Genomic DNA, 13,643 nt, shown 5'->3' on the forward strand with positions numbered 1-13,643 from the left:
CGGAGCTCATCAGACTGCAACAACAGGTCACGATGAAAAATAAGTCCCTGAACCATATTGAGGCTCTTATGAGGCATAATGGAGACTGCAACATCACCGAGCTTGTCACAAGCAAGCAATGCCCGTGACTGTGCTGGGGATGCTGTCTGTATGAGGACTGTTCCAGACCTCATTGTAGACTTGCCCTCAACTTCTCCAAACTTGTCCTCTAAATTTTCCACAAAAAACTGAGGCTTTGTGGTCAGAAATGAGTCTCCATCTGTTCGACTGCAAACCAGAAATCGAGGAGAATACGTTGCACCAGGTAATTTAGACCGCCGTTCCTCCCCTGGTGTAGACAGGTAAGGGAACGATTGGGGGGGTCATACTGTAAAGCATTGAACTTTCCTTTCTTAGAGACTCGTGCTTGCGCACTATTCGTATTTTGTTTCATGGTGGTCCCACGAGCAGCTAGGGGAAGGAATGTCCACCCAGATAGAGCCCACTTGCCCGGGTAAGCCTAATACAACCGGAAGGGGGGGGGGGGGCAGGGGCAGGTTCCCCAGAGGTCGCCCGCTAGCAACTGGCAACTGTTCCACTTCAACAGCCATGCGTCTCCTCGGTGCGCAGCACATCTTGGGATTGAGGGGTTTTTCATAGAGGTTTATACCAGCCTCACGACCCAGGCAGTTAAGCTAAGATCCCCGGGCTCTGTACCGTACAACGTTCCACTGTTGCGCCTTACAGTGGTCGTTGAAGCACGCTCAGAGCTTACGGTATTGAGGACTGGTGGCGCTTCCCAGTCCCCAGCTCAGGGACTCCGGGGTCACCAAGCCCGTAACCTGCAACTAAATGCTAAGCCCCCTGAGGGGTAAAGATGAGTTACCCCAGAATATTGTTTCGTATGACATTATTGAATGAAAATTTGTGAAATACGTTAACTTAATGATTTGTCTTTTCCCAAGATTTGCAATGATTCTAACGCACCCCCCCCCCCCTCACACCCACCCTCCATATTTAGTGATAAGAAAGCCCAGTTGACAGACCACCAAAAGCTGATCATATATCAAGCATTAGAGCAGCCGCGAAGAGAGATGGCATTGTGGTTCAGTGGTTACGGTATTGGACTGCCATGCATGCAAGCCATGTTCGAACCTCCCTATACCAATTATTTTTTTCTTTGTTCGCTGTTCGCTTTATTCAAATTTGTGCCTGCGTCGTGATGTAAAGTCCATTTGCAACAGCGAGGTGTAAGGTTGGGACCTATAATGACAGTTATTTCTGCACAACAACTCTATCAGCAGCCGAAAAGAAGTGTCTTTCGAATGGGAGCTGCAAACATTTGATGACAAGGCGACAAGTCAACCGAATCGTCCACCGTAAAAAAATCTGATGCGTCATACACAGCATTAGTGACAGTACATGTATCATACAATTGGAATCTAGTATCAAGCCATCTAATTTGTACAACTGATGAGTGAGGGAGACATGCCTCCTTGCCCGATGCAGGTGTTTGTATGTATTTCAACATGATCACTCCCAAGGAAATGATGAAAAAATATTAGTCTGTCACATACCCTGCAACAAATGAACACAACAGTTTCACAATCACACAGTTTCTCTGTGCTATGTCAAAATATGTTTTGGATGTCTTGATTCCTGAATTCCTTTGTTGTAAGATAGTTCACACTCGTTTATTTGTGTTTTCATTTCTGTGAGATGTCTACCTGGTATCTTGCCTGTTCTCACTGTTCATCACATTTACTTGTGACAGTACCACATTCTTACCACATGACTCAAATTCTGTAACCAATATATAGTATAACAACTGTCGAGACTACAGAAAGGGAACAAACATTTCAGTGACTGGACAGACAGTTCATAATGTTGTGAAAAATGCATATATGTATATGGAACGAGTGAGTTGTGAACACGGCTCGTCCACTTAGCACTCCAACACCAAGACCACTTACCCACGACAATGTTGCAGCTTCTGGCTCCCCTTTATTGCACTTCTTGTTCTTGGACCATTCGCTGTTTCTATTTTGCTTGTTACGAATAAATATGAGGGGGGGGGTATGATGGGGAGTTTCCCTTGTAACTGCAAATGTGTCTTAACTAACTTGTTTTAGGTGTTCCAAACTGTGTTTTTTCCAATTTAAACTCTCACCAATATGGACAGCTACGAATTTTGAAGTTTCCACCCTATTTATTATTTCCCCAATCATCACAGGTGTAGCACCCCTCGATGTACAGAAATGAATATATTATGTCTTTTTAAAAATGAGGATCAGACCATTTGCAGAAAACCAATTAATGATACTTTTAAAAACTTTGTTTGCCATTTCTTCGTTTTGCTTGGACTGGTTACAATACTAGTGTCATCTGCAAAAAGTAAATTCTGCTTGTTTGACACTAGACAAATGATCATTTATTTGTATGAGGAACAACTGAGCACCTAAGATTGAGCCTTGGAGAACCCAATACATGATTTGTCCTCAGAGAGAATTATGTCCCTGGACTGTCTTGGTTGAATTAGTACATACAACTTTCTGCATTCTTTTGTTAGACATGACATTGGTCGGCTATATTATCAGTCCCATAAACTTCAATTTATCTAGGAGAATAGTGTGACTCACATAGTCAAACACCTTAGGTAGGTCACAGAAAATATCACCAAGCACTATTTTACTATCTAATACTCGTAAAACTGGCGAGTGGGTGTACAAATGGCATTCTCAGTAGATTAACTCTTCTGAAACCCAGACTGATTTGCTGATGATGTTATTGTTGATGTTGTTAAGGTATGACACTACTCTAGAAAACATCATCTCAAAAATTTTGCAAAATTTTGTTAGTGAAACATGTCAGTAGTTGCTGACATTTCTCTTATCTTTCTTAAAGAGGGGTTTAACAATAACATGTTTCAGTCTCTCTGGAAAAAGGCATACATATTTCAGATAAGACCAAGCTTATTATATGGGACCAAATCTTTAGTACTCTGCTGCAGACACAATCAAAACCAGCTTTTACTTTTGAGAAAATGTATAATTTTCTTAATTTCAGTAGAAGTTGGTGATACATTCATATGACTGAATTTTATGAGACTTACTTTTTCAACATACTGCTGTGACAAAAACGTTACATTGAAACAAGTTCTTTAGTGATAAAATGTTGCTGTGATACTAGTGCACAATATATTAGTACAACTGAAACATTAGCACAGACTCTTCGTGATGTTTGTGAACCAGTGGGGAGTTACAGACAAGACTGCCGCTGAACCTCTGGAGAATTTGTTCATACTGATGTATGTGGGAAGATGACACTCTCATCATTACATGAAGCCAGTTATTTTGTAGTTTCTAAGCATGCTTCTTCTTCATACAGATCTGTACATTCTGTATGGAACAAAAGTGATGTTGCTTCTGCGTTCTTATAAGGAGAGGTCCTCAGTGGTGGGATTGGCTTTTCGAAACCAAATACATGGTGATGTATGTTAAGATCTCAGTATCACACCCAGCAGCCATTCACTCTGGTGGGCCCTCGTTTGCGCGTAATTGATGAAAAAAATTTCATAATTTTGTGTGATACTCAATAATGTTACAATAGTCGAATTGCATAGTCTGGTTATGTGGTAAAATAGATAGATAATAGCTTCACATGCAAGAGGTTGTGGGTTTGAATCTCAGTAGGTGCAGTAAACTTTATATTTTTAAATCTTTATCAAAATGACTTTGCTCATAATTTTTATTTAGTTAACTGGCTTAAATGTTATTTTTTATTTCTGTTCTTTTGTCACATTATTTTAATCATCACATGAACTTTTTTCATTTGTTTCATTATTTGTTTATAACATTCCTTTTTCCGTCAGAATTTTTGTGAATATGAATTTAATTATACTTACCTATTACAACTTTTATTTTAAAATTTCCATCCATCAGTTAAGAAACAAAATACCAAATCTACTTATATTGACTGTGCAATGGTGTGAAAAATGGGGTTAACGGAAATGTCCGATTCCACCCGTCTGCTTTAGGGCACATGGAAAAGCTGATATTATGAACAAAATGACAAAGGAATGGAAATAAAAAATTACATTTAAATCAGTTACGGCAACTGAACAAAAATAATGATCCAAGACTTAAAAGTAAAAAATTACTGCACCTGACTAAATTCGAATCCACAACACATGCATGTAAAGCTATTATCCTATCCTTTACACCATGCACCCCAACTATTTGGTGCAACTTTTTTAATTCTATAGAGTGACACATAGAAATTCTGAATTCTTTCTCATCAATTACTCGCAAACGAGGGTCCACCGCATGGAATGGCTGTACTATGTGATACACGTATACACGGTTTCAAGAAGTCGAACCCACTGCTGGGTGAGGCAGATGGGGAATAGGTCTTAAGTTATTAGAGTCGAGAATAGGGTAGACATTCTTAACAATCAACTTAATGATTATTTCAAGCAGACCACAATTATCCATGAGACCAGTTCACCACAAACAACCGTAGAGTGGTAAATTTGAAAGTGAAATTAAGTCTATAGTGGTAAATGCCCCCACAATGTTTCTTGGCTCTGGCCATCCAGAAACACTTGGGCAGTCGTGTCAACATAGCAGACTATACATTAAATCACTGTCCTTGTAAGCCTAATTGTAAAAGATACCTTAGGAGAAATAGCTCGGGAACGAAACATCATTCAATCATATGTGGTGGTTTTGAGCCAAATGCTTCATGCATACGCCAAAACAGTTTGAATCCAAATATCAAAGTAAAGCAAAGAAGCTGGTAATGGTTGCTTACAGTAATAAATACAGGTTTTATGATCCTACAAGAAAGAAAATTGGCATTTTATGAGGCAGGAACTTCAATGAAAATGCCACATGATATCCTACAGAATACCGGAACAAAAACATGAGGCCTATGTGTGAACCAACTTCTCAAAAAGTAAAAAGGAGGTGAAATCCAACAACCTGTCACCGAGGTTAACTAGCGCAAAATCAAGATCCCTGTGCTTTTGAGTAGCTTAGGCCTACTCAACTACTAATGAATCTTAGAAATTGATATGAAATTTGCCCTCCAGTTCACTTCCAAAGTTGTGTGGCTTCAGCAGCAGTTATTGATGTGCCACAATCTTTACAGAAGGTGATGGTATCCACAGACTTTTGAGAAAAGGTATGAAGCAATTAGATGAAATACCCTCTTTGGCCCTAAATATATAACTTGGATTTCGTAGATCTAACTCAACATCACAAGATGTTGATTGTGAGTGAGTTTCGAAAATTAAGTGGAAACCAGATGGTAGCATAAAGAAGTATAAAGCTAGATTATGTGCAAAAAAATATTTCCAGAAACTGGGACTAGCTTACTGAGAAACTTTCAGCTGTTATTAGGTATGAATCAATTTGTATGATTCTTTTTGCTTTGGCCACAGTGTATAATACAAACATGAAGCAATTTTATGTGAAAAATGCCTTTCTCAATTGGGATCTGCAAGGAGATGATATCATGAAACTGTCGGAACATTTTAGACTGTGATAATGTACATTTCGTCTTCAAACTAAATAAAAGCCTTTACAGAGTGGTGGTGTCACCTTGACGTTGAAATAAAAAATTTGTTCTGTTTCTAAACTTTCTTAAAATTTCAAACAGTTTCATTTGGATAATTGTGTATTTGGTGCTCAATCTGATGGCAAATAAGTGTTGATGACCTAGTTAAGAATAAATCACTCACAGGTATTACTAAATAATTTAAGAATTCTGAATTCTGTCTGAAATTGTGGCTCATGACCCTTGCTACTTTGTATGAATGGGAATAAGGCTATCAGTCTCCAATCGATTAATTTATTAATGATCCAAGATATAACAGTCTCCACCATTCAACTACACAGACCACTATTTACGAAAATGTTAATATGTAATAGTTGAACAGCACTAGAACCGTCACAGAAAAGTAGCTTACTCTCTTCCCCATTAGTTCTGACGATCAACAACTTAATTTTTATATCATTCTACATCTCTGACGTCTTTTCCTGTGTTCGTCCTAATGAATACCATTTGACAAACTGGAGTAGGGAAGTTTGATTTCATATTTCCAGCAAACTTGAGCTTTGCTTTATCATTAATTAAACTAGCAATTCTGTCATGTCAACTTTGTTTACGACAGCTATTAACACAATGAATGCTGTTAATTTAATGACAGAATGTTTCATACTGACTGAAGTGTTACCTCGAACTGGTGGAAGAAAGAAACCAGTTGATTATAATTTTACTTTGTTACTTTTCCGTGTCTCTATGTCAACATACACAATACACAACCTGTATCCTCATCATTATCCACAAACTTGCAACTAAAACAACAAACTCGTGTAGTGTGGGAATTCCAAAGATACGGAACGCTACTATCATAGATGTCCAACGGCAGCGTAAGCGACGCGCCGGGGAAGTTGCCATGTATATGATGCACACTAAACAGAGTTAGGCCAAATCGTTCTGCCCGCACACGTATGTTATTTAATGTTAATATCAGTTTATCAAACCTTCACTATATCAAACCAGCATTACACCATCAATAATACTGACAAAATGCGTTAGTTCACAATGTGGTTTTACGAATTTAAGATGTGGAATAGCAATAAGAAAGTGTGTCCTGCAGTTATATTAGCTATACCTTACAAGGAACAGAAAACAGCGAAAAAGAGGATATGGGTCTGTGAATGGTTGCAAAAAGGAGAGACTGGTCACATGTTAATTTACTGACAAAGTAGAATCACAGACCTGAAAGATTTCATAAATTATTTCCCGATGTGTCCTGCACGGTATGACAAGTTATTAATGCTGATAGGAGACAAAACAGAGAAGCAAAAGATGTTAATGAGAGGCAATTGCACTCGACGAGAGATGAATTTTTATATTTCTGGCGACAGGCAAGTCATTCGAATGCTCGAAGTTTAGTTCTGTAACACCAGCAAGCAAATTAGCAAAATTCAATGGAAACCTGTGAAGCAGTTATACCTGCCTGGCAATGATATGTCTTCAGTCAAGTAACGTAAAACATTGTTTTCTTTTTGTAATAAACTTGTGAAACTGACATGCATTTCACAGATATGTTACTAGTCATTGTAGATATACGTCACATTTTTTCAAAGTGGAAGCGTTTTTCCAAACTGCTACGTAATTCGCCATCCTATACTATATTTTCTAATTAATAAAGTAAACAGTGTTAGTGAATCATCTACTGACCATACTAAAGTGGTATATAGGCTGCAATTACTACTCTTGCATAGGGCTGTTAAAATTATTTTGTGTCAAAAGATTACTTGAAAAATTTAGTCTGACATATGATACGCACAAAGGTGAATTGAAAACATAAACACATGTCATGTGGTTGGTTCATGAAGCTCTATCAGCATCTGATGGAGAATATTGTCAAACTGTCACATGTTCAGTATGTACTGATAATACTGAGAATATTTTGAGAGCCATTAATACTGCTCGTTAATATTTATAGTATTGGCAATATGTCAGTACAAGATTCCACACAGTCAATATATTTACGGTTTTACAATATTATTGAACTATTCCTTTTGAGGTAGTTATTCTTAATGAACAACAGTAGTTCAAATGAACGACACAGTTCTTTTTTAAAGTTCAGGTTTAAACTTTTTTAATGTTAAAGTAAACAAGAGTACATAGGAAAACCCTTAAACTAAAAAATCAGAAAGCAATAATTTATTGATTACAAAAACTGAATGACCTTTAAGAGAAAAACTCATTGTACTTATTTCTACTAACTATTTCTTGTACATGTAATCGTTTTATTAGGATGGGATGAGGGCTTTCAATTTTAACCAAGGTAGTGGGAACCACAGCATTTATCTGCTTCCTAGTTCTTTCTCCTATATGATAGAGTCTGTATAGAGGAAAAATTCATTCTTACTTAATACAATAGTTCACCCAAAGAAATACTTAGATACAGGGTGAACAAGATGTAAAGAAACAATAAAAGCTGTGAGACCTAACGTCAGTTGTCTTACAAAACGAGGAGTGTACTCGGGGTCAAGGGAGGGGCGTACCGAAACTGGAGACTGATAAGAACTAAATGAATGAATGGAATGATTTCTGTCTCCTGATATCACACAGTTCAGAACTGGAGCCAGAAGAGAATTAACTGAATTAATAGGGCGGTTTCGATCTTCCTATCAGACATGCTTCCAAGAGCTCACCACTAGGCATTCAAAATCATGGACGCTTAGGTCCTGGAAGTGGGATATACTCACTGTTAAGAGAGGGGAGATTCAAGCGTGTGCATTCTAACTTCCCGCAGTAAGCAATAGCGAGGAGTAAAGGAATGATAGTCCTCTAAAAGAAAGACTGATTTGTATAGTTCCTTTCCTGGAATAGTTAATTTGACCTAGTTCTTTCATCCCTAACACACAAGCGAGCACTTTGGTTAAATGAGCATCTAAAATAAGGACGCTAGACTGGTGTTGTCACAAGACCATCACCGCTCGGTGTGTGGCGCGATTTGTGTCTTGAATGCCTAATATACGAAAGTGTTAAAGATTCTGTTCCGTCACAACATCAAGCGCCCGTACGTCGGCCCATAACGTAACAGCAGAGAAGGCTGTAGACGACGTCAGCCAATACAAAGCTGACTAGGTCGACACCACAACAGGAGCGGCACCTATACAAAGAGAATACAAGCGCCGCTCCAGCTAGCCTCAGCCGCGCTAGAAGAGCCGCACTAGAAGATGAGCCATGATCCAAACGATTTAGGTGTGACTTGTGATCTGTATTAATTACTTGCATGGAAATTGTATATATCTTAGGACATTGATTATTTGCATGTCGGAAATTGCTTGCGATACCTTACTGTAAAAAGCCAAAGTTAAGCACAGGTTGTACATAAAGTCTGGGAACACTTTCAGTTATTTATTGCACAAGAACTAAACATTGTACAGATGTCATACATATTGCATTGTGAAGAGAAACTCTGAAAGTTTTTTATAGAAATATTTTATATGCGAACCATGAGTGACCTTGCGATGTCAATACGGTAATCGAATTCTTGCCATACCCATCCCAGCATGGCATCGTCGACTGTGTCTGCCCCCAGTAGCTGAGTGGTAAGCACGACAGTCTGTCAATCCTAAGGGCCCACGTTCGATTCCCAGCTGGGTCAGAGATTTTCTCCACACAGGGACTGGGTGTTGTGTTGTCCTAATCATCATCATTTTATCCCCATCGACGCGCAAGTCGCTGAAGTGGCGTCAAATCGAAAGACTTGCACCCGGTCTACCCCAACGGGAGGCCCGAGTCACACGACATTTACATTTTTTATCATCGACTGTGGCAGCCGTTTCCCGTATTCTCTCCCGGAGCTCTGCTGCATCACATGGTAGAGGTGGTACATTTAATGTGTCCCCACAGGAAAAAGTCACATGGAGTGAGATCTGGTGATCGGGAAGGCCATTTCATGAAACAGCTATCCACTTCTGTAGCATGGCAGATCCATAAATGTGGCAGCTGCTGAAAGATGAACAGAGGGTCCGATTGCATTTGAGGCATCAGCCATTGCTGCATCATGTCCAAGTGGTAATATCCAGTGACATTGCTCTTGGCGAAGAAGAATGGCTCGTATAGTTTTCGATGTGACAAGGCACAAAAAAAAATTACCTTTGGGAATCACGCTCAAATTCAATCCATTCGTGTGGATGCTTTGTATCCCAAATTCGACAATTATGCCTCTTCACTTTCTCATTAGTGTGAAAAGTGGCTTTGTAGCTAAAAATTAAGTGATCAACAATGCCATCCTCATCCTCATTCAATTGTTGCAACTGCAAACAAAACTCAAAACGCTTGTCTTTGTCGTCATCATTGAGCTTCGCACTAGCTCTAATTTGAATGGTTTCATAGACAGCTTCTGTCGTAGGACTTTCCACGCTCTCATTGAAGCCATTTCGAGTTCACGGGATGCACGACGCACCAATTTCTTTGGACTCCTTATGAATGTCTCTCGTACAAGCTCCACATTCACTTCTCTCACACTGGGACGTCCGCTTCTCTTTGCTGGGCACAAGCAACCCGTCGTAACGAATTTTTTGTGCCAGTGGTAAATGGCCTTCCTTGTTGGTGGCTTCTTACCATACTTGGTTCTAAATATCCGTTGAACAGCTGCAGCACACTTGTTTTGTCGAACTCTAACACACAGAAAGCTTGCTCCGCACCTCAACTCGGCATGTTTGCGACTAGTGCTGACTAGCGGCAAATTACCAAACTGTACTGTGACGGTATACATGAAAAAACTTTTAGGGTTTCTCTTCAAAATGACATATGAGGGTAGAATGAAAGGTAATGCCTCCACCTTCGTTAGTTGGGTTTGGATGGGAATATTTTAATAAATCAAACTCATAAATAATCCTTAGAATGTGATCTTTTCCACATAATCACCAGCCAGTTTTATACTTTTCTGCCAATGATGAACAAGTTTTCTGAAGCCGTCACGGAGGAAGTCGACACTCTGTTTCCGCAACCAGTCTTCTTCTTCTTTTTAGAAATTTGTGATAAGTTCTATGGGACCAAACTGCGGAGGTCATCGCTCCCTAGGCTTACACACTACTTAATTTAACTTGAACTACCTTACACTAAGGACAACACACACACCCTTCGACGGGCGGAACCGCGCGAACCACGGCAAGGCGCCTCAGACCATACTACTATCCCGTGAGGCAACCACAGTCTCACAGTTCTCTCAACGGCTTCATCAGAAGCATAATGATGTCCCCACAGATTGTCTTTCGTTATTGGGAACAGATGGAAGTCAGATGCTGCTAAATCTCGACTCTATGGAGGATGCTTTACGGTGGTTAGATTCAGTCAATGCCAAACCACACACTTCACGTGCCACCACAGCAGAACTTCATTGTCATGCTGCAGGAAAACATATTCCAGAGTTTGCAGCATTATGATGTAATGCTCTGAATTTATTGTTGTTCCATGATCAAGGAAATCAGCGTGGTGAACACCATCTGTGTCCCAGAACACTGTGGCCATGATTTTTCCAGCTGAGGGTTGCCTCTTGAATTTCTTTTTCTGGGGCGAGTCTTTGAGTCGATATTCCATAGAATGACGATTCGTCTTCAGGTCGTAATGGTGTACCCACGTTTCGTCTCTTGTCATAATTGAATGGAGAAAGGAGTCACCTTCATTCTTGTAACGCGAGAGGAGTTTCTGGCAAACAATATGTCTGTGCGCATTCATTTCATGAGTCAGCATCCGGGGTACCTATCGTTCACAGATATTCCAATCCAAGGAAAACAATAATGTGACCCACACGCTCTTGTGAAACGACGATTGTGCTTACAATTTCTCTCTGAGTGATACGAAGATCATCCTGAATCAATCTGTCAACATTTTGCTTGTGAAACTCGGTGGTTACTGTCACTGGACGTCCAATTCTTTGTTTGTCAAGTAGGTCAGATGTTCCCCCCTCAACATCTTTAAACTTACTCGCCCAACGGTGCACAGTACTCACATCAATACAATCATCATAAACTGCTTTCATTCTCTGACGAATCTCCTTTGGGGTGGCACTTTCTGCTGTCAAGAATTCAGTGACTGCACGTTGCTTAAATCGCATTGACCAATCGTCTGCGCAGGCTTCCATACTTTACACTGTAACAACACAACCGTTCAATGCTAAGTCTTCCCGCCAACTGTAACTGTAGAGAAGAGGCTACGGAACAAGCCAGTACCTGCCGCATACCAATGCTGCCAACTGTTGAAGAGTTACGAAGGTAGAGGCATTACTTTGCAGTCAATCCTCGTATGTACGGTATGTGTGCAATATTTGGTTCTTCTTAAATAAATCATTGAAAGTGCTCCCAGACCTTATGTACAATCTGTATTGTCAATTTAATTTACTGTAATAAACTCCGTTAATAAGAATTGCTTGTATGTTGTCTAGCTATGCGAGACAACAGCTTCCTAGGCACCCTATATTAAATGAGTAGGAAGGATCCCACAGATTCGATTTCAGCTAAATATATATGATAGGAAGGAATGTAAATATCATTACTAATCGTTTCATTCGCAGCAATTTAAGCTGCACTCTTTGGTTGTCCTGTGATAACATGCAAATTACAATATGTAAACAATGAAATACAATGAAATCCAATTAGGCTTCTCCAAAGTAGCAAGTGAGGGACGTCACGAGACCGATTTCCGTCTTCTACTGAAGCTAGTTGAACATCATTGCAGCATCTTCATTTTAGTCCCACGTTATGCTTATTTCAGAGATCAATATTTTTTTCCTTCTGTCAAAGATTGTTATGCAAAACTCCACTAACAGACATTCAGAAGGTCAAAACAAGAAACAAATGGGTAGCACACAGACTGCCACAAGGCTGTCAGGGGCCACAGCAGAGCCTTACATCATTTGCCCAAAGTGGCTGCAGCAAAGCCCCATACTGGATACCATGGCCTGACCCGGCAGTGAAACATCCATCACAGTGCGTATTGCAGTCAATTTGCTATTAAACAAGGGCTTTAAATACGTATCTTAAGAGCTATGAGCACCAGTTCGTCTTTAATACTGCTACTGCAAGCTCTTTGCTTGCCATACTTTGGGAGGTGATAGCATATACCAAAAGAAGAAAAAAAGTCCAGTTAACGTGTGGTCTGACAAGATTACCTTAGGAGCTATGAACACTTGTTCAGTACAAGAGATATGTTTCACAGTGTGAAGATCAACAAGTTCTCATAGCTACTGAAGTATGCATTTCTGAGCACATGTTTATTAAGTTTTTTTCTTGTTTTTGTCTACACAAGTCTTACTTCTGAAAGTTTGTTGGTGGAGTTTTGGTTAACCCTGTGTAGAAGTTCATGTCCTAAAGTTAAAAAATTACAATTCACTGTTAGTAAAATATGAATGCACATTTTTTATTTGTTTGGTCCAGAGAGAACACTTACATCCAAATTCCATGATATAAATACAAATTCATTGTGTAGTATTTGTACTATTTATCAACTGTTTCCTTTAGTTTTTATTCTGTGTTGTTGTTTGCTGTATTGGTGTGCAATGTTTTGAAGATTTACCCTCATGATTTATTATTACATGATTTATTATTAAATTATTGACAATGAATGCCTTTCTTTTGAAAGATATGCTATATTTCACGTTTTATCCACATTTTATTTCACATTTGAGAGACAAAAATACCTATTTTCTCCATCAACAGCATACTTTAATGTCAATCAAAATACCTTCAAATGCACTTCAACATTTCATTAAGCGTATTTTACTTTCTGGTGTTTTGTGATGCGAAATTATTTGTAATTCCTCCAATGAATCCACTGTATGACTTTTGTTTAAATTTTGCATTATCTTAAAATCATGATTATGTCTGTGAATGGATTACTTCTATTGTTTGTTTGTGATGTTCAAGAATGCAGTAGTAAATTGTAGTTCTATGCATTAGTGTATACAGTGTTTCTCATTCAAAAAAGCAAACCAGCTTTTCTAATGTATGAATGGAGGTATAACTCACACCTTGTTTTACAAATATTTACTTTTATATAACGGTTTTGCTCACTGCTTTACGGTTTGCACATCGAATTCTAGTGTAATTTTTGATTTTGAACAGACTTATTCA

General features: G+C 39.1%; 1 protein-coding gene across 1 annotated transcript in view; it reads right to left on the reverse strand.

The window, feature by feature from the left end:
• LOC126237504 (general transcription factor IIF subunit 2) overlaps window positions 1–6,397 on the reverse strand; it is an 86,835-nt gene extending 80,438 nt beyond the window's left edge. Inside the window, exon 1 of the mRNA XM_049947661.1 lies at window positions 6,218–6,397. The gene's annotated coding sequence lies outside the window, so the exon portion shown is untranslated. The remainder of the gene's footprint in view (window positions 1–6,217) is intronic.
• Window positions 6,398–13,643: the final 7,246 nt, after the last annotated feature.

The sequence above is a fragment of the Schistocerca nitens genome, chromosome 2 (genome assembly GCF_023898315.1).
Source record: "Schistocerca nitens isolate TAMUIC-IGC-003100 chromosome 2, iqSchNite1.1, whole genome shotgun sequence".
NCBI lineage: Eukaryota > Metazoa > Arthropoda > Insecta > Orthoptera > Acrididae > Schistocerca > Schistocerca nitens.